We start from the raw sequence: 9675 nt of genomic DNA, 5'->3' as shown, positions 1-9675 counted from the left end.
AATAAATCAAGGTGTCTCTTAAACTCATTTATGTTCTTTTGCTTCGGAGCATCTTCAGCGCAGTCACTTTGCCAAAGCCCTCTGGGCAGAATCCTCGGTAGACATTAGCAGAGAGCACTTCATCTTACCGACTACACAGATCTGTTTTGTTTCTTGGGGTTGTGGGGGTGGGAGAACCCCAAAGATGAAGAAGAGGCAGGAACAGGAGAGACTTATGCACAGGGGAGGCGGGGGAGGTTCAATGCTGAAACGAAAAGGGCCTGAATCAGAATAATGAATTGGGGACATTATCCTCGCTCTGCCACACCACTCAGACCTGCACGGGTGACACTGACCTTTAAAATGTCTGGAAAGATGCACAGTGAAGCATACTATAAGCAAAGATAGCCAGGCAGTGGGGGGAGGTGGCAGGAGACTTCACAATGATTTGTTCCCTGTTTCATTGTATTTGCACATCAGATGAAGACTGTAGCTCTGATGTTGAGGCGACAACGAGGTCTTTGATCTGCCCAGCCAGCCAGCCAGTCTCTCATATATAAACTGCAAAGGCAAAATGGCAGCCTACCCAGCCACAGTTGTTCAGCATCGGGGCCACCAACACTTAAAGGGGGTCCATGAGCCACGTTCTGCATTGATTGCTCACTGCTAACTCTCATTGGGATCAGTAATTGAAAGGAAGTCACATGGGTATTCAAGCGGTAAGGGAGACAAATCATAAAATGACGATGACACAATTACAGTGACCAACATTCTTATGAGTATATAATGGTATGTTTGCAAGGTGATGTCACTGTGCATGTAGCATCATTTTGACATCATTGTTGTTGGTCATAGAAATATACCCCGAAGGTATTTTTTCAAAAGGCAACTGGACTTCGTTTTTCCTGGAAAACATTTTGCTTCTCATCCAAGAAGCTTTTTCTTGGATGAGAAGAACAAAAACAACAACAACAAAAAACCAGGTGGCTGAAAATCTTCATAGACTTCTGGAAACATAATGGTTGTTTCCACTGTCCTTGTACCTCCTGTTCCTTTATTCCATTTAAGATTCACCGACAATTCACCAACTACTAACTCTAGTAAGGAAACTGGGTTTCTTAAAGGCTGGGATTACATACGGAAGTAACAATTGGCCCAAGTAGAATATTCCTGTTGATCAGATCGCACAGTCTTCATTGTACTAATAGGTTCTGCTGCAGTCTAGACCAAGTCTTGTTCAAAGGAATAGGTGAAGAAAACTAAGATCGAGACACCTTGCACATTTCTCATTCATTCTGACAAGGTATACATTGTAGTGTGATGTTCCTCAACTTTGACAACTTTAGGATGTTTGGACATCAACTCCCAGAATTTCTGATGCTTAACCACTAGATGAATCTGACTCTGGATAATCATGAGCATCAAGCGAGCTGGCATCAAGCAAGCCATAACTGATGAAAGAAAGATGACCAAAAAGATGGACTTCCCCATCGCTAAATAAGAGAACCCAATTCAGTTTTCCAATCTGCTGCATCTGTGTTGCAGCAATTGAGATATGTAAGCCCACGTCCACTCAAAAATTGAAAGCCTGAAAGAATTCAAGGCTCTTTTTACTTTAGGAAGTAGCCTGACTTGATATTTGGATAATTATTGTTTCAATCTTGAGAAGTTTCCACTTCCTCGAGAGTTTGGCTTTGCCTATTTGAGATGACGAAGCCCATCAGTGCAGCTCCAGTCCAGAACCACCCAAAACCTACTGCAGTAGCAATTTTTGAGAGGGGAAACTCCATCCATGGTGCTGGGCTCCATTGGCAAGGCTGTGCAAAGTGAATGGCTGGCTGTGATTAATGGGCTATTCTGACATGTAAGTAGTGCAGAGCTATCTGCAAAGTTCCCTTCTCTGTGACTTCCTTTCCTGATTCAGCTTTTGGAACACCTGTAATTTAGAACAGTGCGCGGCACACTTAGGCAGGAGGCTCAGAAATTGGGGGTTAAAGAAACGGCTTGATATGTCTTGTAATGAGGCGCAGCTTGTAAGCCTTGCTCCAAAGGATACCAAATTAAACAGTCCTGTAGTACAACTGGACAGGCTATTTCTATAATCATAGAGCTGCAACAAACTGCCTTTGCCACAGGCTTTTATTTGAGATGCTAATAACAGGCTGTGGTTTTGAGGAACCGGAGCTCTCGCTAGACAAGGCAGAGTCTTGTCAAATTATTGACTTTGTAATGTATATCATTCCCCATTGTAGCCAGGTAATGGCAGCTCTCGCTAGCATCTTTGGAATACGTTAAGAAACTGTGCAGGGCACTGGTGGAATGTTTCTGTTTTATCTTATTAGACTTACCCATTGTCACGTTGGCATTCAACCTAGCTAACGCTGTGCTGTTCAGGAAAAAGTCTTACATTAACGACTTTTGTCACAAAAGTCATTAACATAATAGGACTTCCACATCAAAATTGAATATTAATGCTACACCAGGCTGAGGTAGTAAGAGGGATAATTGCTCTAATACATTTTCCAGTCGGATTTTCCCGTCGTGGTAGCAATTGCATTAGCAAACCCGATTATTAACACATCTGATACAATGGCAGTGGCTAATAGGCGTTAAGTTGGTTCTTTTTTTCTTCTTCTTCCTGACCCCCATTTGAGGTCACAACCCTTGTTCCAGAACTCAGATCACAGATGCTGCCAAACTCAGATTGCACGTGTCGGCAAGAAACGTTTAAGAAGGATAGTGAACACCGAGATAAGGAAAGGGTTAGGGATATTTGCAACGGAAGGCCCAGCAGAAGAGGACAATCCCAAATTATGAATGTACCACTTGGAGACCTGGAAAAATTGCTCTGGTTTTCCAGTGCTCAACTGGAAAACTCAGCCATGGGGGAACATCTTCATAGCAGTGAAAAGTTTTGATGGGCCATATATGAAATCTATATAATTTGGGTGCAGGAAGGGAAGCCAATGCAACATTCAGATGACGTTATGAGCACTGACAGTGTGTCTTGGTACAGTCTGGCTGCCTGATTCTCATTCGTACCTTCAATGGGAATCAGCCTCTCCCTGGGTAAAGATACGTCTACTGTCATTGCCATCGCTTCTTTGGGCACATTCATTTTAGCACATTGGTGGGCCACTTCTAAATCAGGAAGCGAGACCTTCCAAATTCAGCAAAAGGTATTTTCGAGTACAGGTAGTCCTTGACTTATGACCATGTAGCTTCTTCTCTGGTAATATTACATTACTAACTAGAGCATACAAAACATTTGCTAGACCTATACTTGAATACAGCTCATCAGTCTGGAACCCATATCATGTATCTGATATTAACACAATTGAAAAAGTCCAGAAATATTTCACAAGAAGAGTTCTACACTCCTCTACTCATTGCAGAATACCTTATGCCACCAGACTTGAAACTCTAGACCTAGAACTACACCGCCTCCGGTCCAATCTAAATATAGTATATAAAATCATACATTGCAATGTCCTACTTGCAAATGAATACTTCAGCTTCAACCATAACAATACAAGAGCACACAATAGATACAAACTCAAGGTAAGCCGCACCAAACTTGATTGCAGGAAATACGACTTCAGCAACAGAGTGGTCAATGTCTGGAATACTCTACCTGACTCTGTGGTTTCTTCCCCAAACCCCAAAAACTTTAACCTTAGACTGTCAACTATTGACCTCACCCCTTTCCTAAGAGGTCTGTAGGGGGCGTGCATAAGCGCACCAATCATGCCTACCTTCCCTATCCTATTGTTTTTTATTTTTCTTATAAGTATCTATCTCATGTATTCAAAACTATATTTATTCTTATACCTGTATCTTGTAAGCGATTGACAAGTCAAATAAATACTAAAACACTAAAATACACATCTGACCCCAAAATTTCTGTTGCTAAGTGAGACATTTAAGTGAGTTTTGCCCCATTTTGTCACCTTGCTTGCCACAGTTGTTAAGTGAATCACTTAGTTATTAAGTTAATAACACAGCTGTTAAATAAATCTGGCTCCCCCATTGACTTTGCTTGTCAGAAGTTGGCAAAAATCACACAACCCCTGGAAATTGCAATCGTCATAAATATGAGTCAGTTGCCAAGTGTCTGAATTTTGATCTTGTGACCATGGTGACGTTGCAATGGTTGTAAGTATGAGTGTCATTGCAACTTTGGACGCTCATTAAATGAACTGTTGTAAGTGGAAGACTACCTGTACATAAAGGTATGAATGTGCTTAAGGTTCATAGCCTCAGGTTGCCTTTAGTTAAGGTGTTGTTCAGTTCGTCCTGTCCTTTCTCCTTAAAATACCCCTAGATTTTTATCTGTTCCTACTTTAACAGATAAGGAATTGAAGCAGTGGGCAAATGACTTGCCTAATTCCAGCTAATTAATATGTTTAGAGATTTGCAGAATTCCAATATTATGACAAGGCTGAGATGATTGAAAGCAAATATGAAGGGAGAACACCAGCTGGATAGTGCGGGGTGTGGGAACAGGATAGCAAGGCGGTGGGGGAGAAATTATTAAGGGCACAGTAGTCCTGCCTTCAGTAATTGCGTCTGCAAAAATTCCAACTTTCCTTCAGAAAATCAGATACTTCATCAGAGATCAGAACAACATGGACATCTATCTAAGTGAGAAGAATAAAGGCAGCCCTGAAAGATTAAAAGCTTGCCTCCAGAAACGCTGTGCCCCACGGTGAAGAAGGAGCATTTCTAGGTAACGTACGCGTGAAAGTGCCAATCCCAAAACTCATCAGAGGCCCGTTCCTCTCTGTGAGTCTTACCCTTGCCACTGCTAGAACTCCAGGAAAGATTCTGAACCTGCACAATTTGACAACCTTCCAGCCTGTTAAACAGCAGGGGTTCAGCAAGACAAGGAAACAGGAAAAGGGTACCAGCTTAATTTCACAAACAGGCTGATTACTGCCTAGAATACTGCTTGGTTCTGAACAGTAGCATGACTTCCCCATATTCAATTGCACCTTGAATATGCTATGCAAATTTAGCCTCTTTTAAGTGTATTGTCTTCACTTAATCCTTGGATGCAATTGGGGTTTTGAAATACCGGAAGGAGACAAAGGGCATGATCAGCTTTTCAGACTTTGCCATTCCCAAGGCAGGAGCAACACTTCCTTGTCCTTCCTATTGTCAAACAGGATTTCCCTCAGATTTACCATCCCCTTTCCAGCTTCACCAGACTCTTTCTCCCTTTGCCCTTTCACTCACAGGCAATCTTCCTATCCATTTATCTTTGTAACAAGAATCACTTGCAGGAGTTCATTTAAAAAAGAGAGAGAGAGAAACGTGCGAATAAAAAAATTATTCATAAAAGTGAGTTGTCAGCCGTGTTCTGCACCATATGAGAAACTAGGAAGGAAAAAGAAAAATATTCTAAAGTTAATGAACCGTAGCGTGTTGCATAAAGATTTTAATTTGGCAACAGGCTATGTGTAGGATAAAGCTATTCAGCAGGTGGCTTTATACTGGACTGAAGCCTCAGTTTGGCCCCTGAGGGATAGGCTAGGACCACACTTCAGAAATCAGTGGAAGTGCCAGAGATAAAATGACATTTGATTTGTCTAAGGAGATTCTCAGGTCATGGTTGTCCCTAAGGTGTTTTTCAAAAGGCAGCTGGACTTTGTTTTTCCTTGAAGATGGTAGACAGTAGATTGAACACCCCCCGCTCACAACAGAGGGGGAAGGATCCGACACAACCTATCTCCTGTTTACAACACAGTCCTTTCAGCAGTTCCAAGAAGGTTCCACATCCATTTTTGCACTATTCAGGTGACCCTGAGGGGCACAGACAAACTTCTATATGTCTTCTCTCAATGACTCTCAGATAGAGTGCTAACAACCAGATGACTGCAAGGAATATAAATCCTTCCATTCTCCACCAATCAGAACTGAAGAAGCTTCTTGGATGAAAAGTGAAGCCTCTTCAAGGAACAAAAAGGAAATTGGGATTGCCTTTTGAAAAAAAACATATCTGGAACATTTGATTTTTCTTTCATTTATGTTTCCATAAGTTAAATATTGTTAATGGGATTACTCTCCAATTGGATGTTGATTATTTTTCCTTCTGTCATGTAGAAAGTTAGCACCCACTCCTCTCCTAGAAAAATGAAATATCCTAGGAAGTATCAAATAGGCAGAACATTTCCCCTAAAAGGGAAGTTGAAACCCAGAGAGGCAGAAACTCACCCCCCACCTTTGTTAATGGGTGGGCCATTAAGGCCTGGACCAGAGTATTCTACATAACAAAGGCCTCTACCCATCTCACCATCTGACCTGGGAAGATTGCATCAGCCAGCACTCAGGTGAAGCCATGTGGTCCAGACAAAGCCACAAAGTTAGCTAAGACCCCCGCCCCTGGGAGTCTGACAGCCAATGGGATACATTTCGTGCACAGGAACAGGAAACATTAAGGTAGGGCTCAACAGAAGGTATATAACTAAGGTCTCTCAGCATCTTGCCCCTTCTTTTCCTTCACCTAACATCTTGTGATCGCCCTTTTCACTTTGGAGTTCCAAGCCATGTGGAATTAAACCATCTTTCCAAACAGCCCCCATGTTTCCAGTGTTTTTTTCCCCACTTGGAACTGAACCCAGATGGATATTTCTTCCAACAGTCACATTACAATCACAGTGGAGTTTCAGTTTAGAAAGGTAGAAAGGGCTACCTTGTTAGACCACTCATTCTGAACCTAATATGAATGCACAGACCAGTTTTCATTTTACTCAGTGTTGTATTGACTGGTGATTAAATTTCCCGTTGTTTTAATTTTTGTTGGTGTTTATGTTATGTTGATTTGAAATGCAAATCAACAAGGGGTTTTTCTACCAAGTCACCTAGGGGAAGTTTCCATACATGCCATGGCAGATCAGAAAATGCCTCTTCTGGAGGAATTTACTGCAGTATCTCTCAAATGAGAGATGCTTAGAAAGAAGCATCTTTTGCTATGCGCCCTACCTCCAACTTTCGGTCACCACGGCTTGTGCTGCTGAAATCAATCAATCAATTTTATTAACTGCCACTCTTATGTAATACAATCTCATGTGATTCACAAGCAATAATAAAATAACAAAAGTATAAAAACTGACAACCAAAAATCCTGGCACCCCAAAATACACCAACAACTCATATGTGTATAACAAACTAAAATTTGGAATTGCTGCAGATGTAGATCTGGTAGTAACATAGGTTTGAGATCTATGCTGGCAGAGATATAATAAATGGACAGTCCAGCTGATCCAGGTAAATTCACTGTCCACTCATTATATTTTTGCCAGCATAGACCAAACCTTCTATATTAATTCCACTAGTTTTATGTGGTATTTAGAAATATAGTTGGGGCACAGAAGATCCAATTTACACTTATAATTGTACAATAAAGCCTTTATGCTCTAGCACTTCACCCACAAGTCAAAAGAATATAATCAAACCAGTGGTAGGTGCACAGGAACCCAACTATACAATGGAATAAATCTGTCGGGGAAAGTAAATTTCACTCTACTTGTAGAATTCTGCATGATTTGTAATAGATGGGCCATTTTCAGCTGAAAATAAACAATGACAACAACCTTGCCATCCAAATTAGACCTCTGAAACAAACCTTATGGTAACTAGAAAGGCACATTTATGAGCTAAGCTCAGTTCAGTACTGGTGGTAAAATAAATCTAAAGGCTATGAATATACTCAAAGCTATCCTTGCTTAATCCAAGTTATTTCTATTTCTCCTACCTGATCGGTAAACCTTAGAACTGGTTAAAGACAATATAGTCAGTGTAACAAACCTAAAACCAGCCCAGTTCTAACATTAAGACAGAATATAGGAGTAGTGGTTTTAACTTGAAACCAAAAGTATATTTTAAGAAAACCTATCTAGTCCAAAGAAAAAAGTACTTTAAAAATATTTTGGCAATTAGCATTTCTACAAAACATATTTCGCTGGTTGTTACCAGTTTTTGGATGATTATTCCAAGTATAGTAATTTTTTCAGTTGAACAAGGATTTGAACATTTTTTTAGATAGCCAGCTTAGTCCTTTGCAAGCAAAGAAGAAAGAATCTAGTCATACCTTAAAATTAAGAAACTCATTATCACACACATTTTTATGGACTACACGTCATTAGATGCAAGAAGCATATTTAAAATTAGTTCTCATTAATCTATGGAGTACATTCTTCTCTAGCATTTCCATTCAGTGCCCTCCAGGTAAGGTTGGGCTGCAATTTCTAACATTCCTAGTTGATATGGTCAGGCATCTCTGGGAACCCAACACATCTGGACAGCGCAAGGTAGGAAATTTTGCATTTAATCTTCCTTGGATCTATAAGTGAATACCAGCAATGAGGAAAGAAAAGGACAGTGTTCTACTGTCTTTCAAGACAAATGATATAAATATTCTGTGGAAGTTTTCAAGTTTCTAGTTTTTTTTACTCAGGTTGATAAATTCCTAGCCAGGCAAGGGGGAGGGATCAAACAGAGAATTAGCCTTCATTTGTTGTGCAGCCACAACAGACTGACATCCCCCCACCCTAAGCTCCATGGAACCTTATTTGTTTGTGCCCAAGGGAAGGTGAGCAGTTTGGGGAGATTCTTGTATTATAGGTAGAATACAATAAATTAGACAAGTGGAGCCTTTCATTTATGGATCTATTTGCTTGTGCTTGACAGCTCTTATCTCATACCACTTGTAGACTTTAGGGATGAAGTAGGGAATTGTTATAAACTCTTACATCCATCTGTCTTCTTAGAAACTTGGTATCTAAAGAAGAAATGTCCAGACAAGAAATTCAAATAAATGATGATTCAGGGTTGTTGTTGTTTTTTACTTTTCCTGGGTAATTCCTGTAATAATCTTAAGCACTATTTGGATTAATTCAGATCACATCTAAATGAAAATAAGATGATTTCGATGCTGTTTAACTCATTTTCCTAGCAGAACATGAATTTGATTTAGCTTCAGATGGAGTTAAATAATGGCATCCATACCACGTTCTCAGGCTCCAGAAAACATTATGTGTACCAGTCCAACTGGATTGGAAAACAGCCCACCCAAAATGGCCATAAAGAGCTACCCAGAATTATGGGAGAAATGGTGAGCTTTAGGTAAATTCCAGAAGAGGTTTTTAAAAGAAAAAAAATTGGGTGGGGACTCATAAAAGATGTCCTGCAGCATTAAGTTGCATGTAAAAGGTAAGACAAATAATTATCATCAAATACATCGCATAGAGATTATGCAAAAAGGCATGATGTTAAAGGACGATAAATAAGAGGATATTACCCAGACAATCTTTCCTTGCCTAACGTCACAACCCTTAATGGAACATTTTGTCTTTTCTTAAAGACAAAAGCTGGAATCCTACAACACACTAAATCATCATGTTGTTAGTTAGCCATTAGGAAAATCAACAAGTGGAACTGATAGGAGTGTTTTGGCTTTGCTTGAAATGTTTAGATGCTCCAAACCATAGTGTAATAGTTAAGACCCAGGTTCTAGTTCCCCCTCAGGTACAGAGGCTCATCAAATGATTTTCAGCCTCTCATTCTCTCTCAGCCCTCTCTGCAAAATAGGAGAACATAGCAGAAGGGAATATGATGTAAGTCGTCGCCTTAAGTTCCTGTATTAGCCAGAACGAATGTAAAAGGAAGGAAGGAAGGAAGGAAAAGGGAGGAGTA

The sequence above is a fragment of the Pseudonaja textilis genome, chromosome 2, assembly GCF_049901715.1.
Source record: "Pseudonaja textilis isolate UNSWEBS1 chromosome 2, rPseTex1.2, whole genome shotgun sequence".
Lineage (NCBI taxonomy): Eukaryota > Metazoa > Chordata > Lepidosauria > Squamata > Elapidae > Pseudonaja > Pseudonaja textilis.
This window is presented reverse-complemented; position numbering follows the sequence as displayed.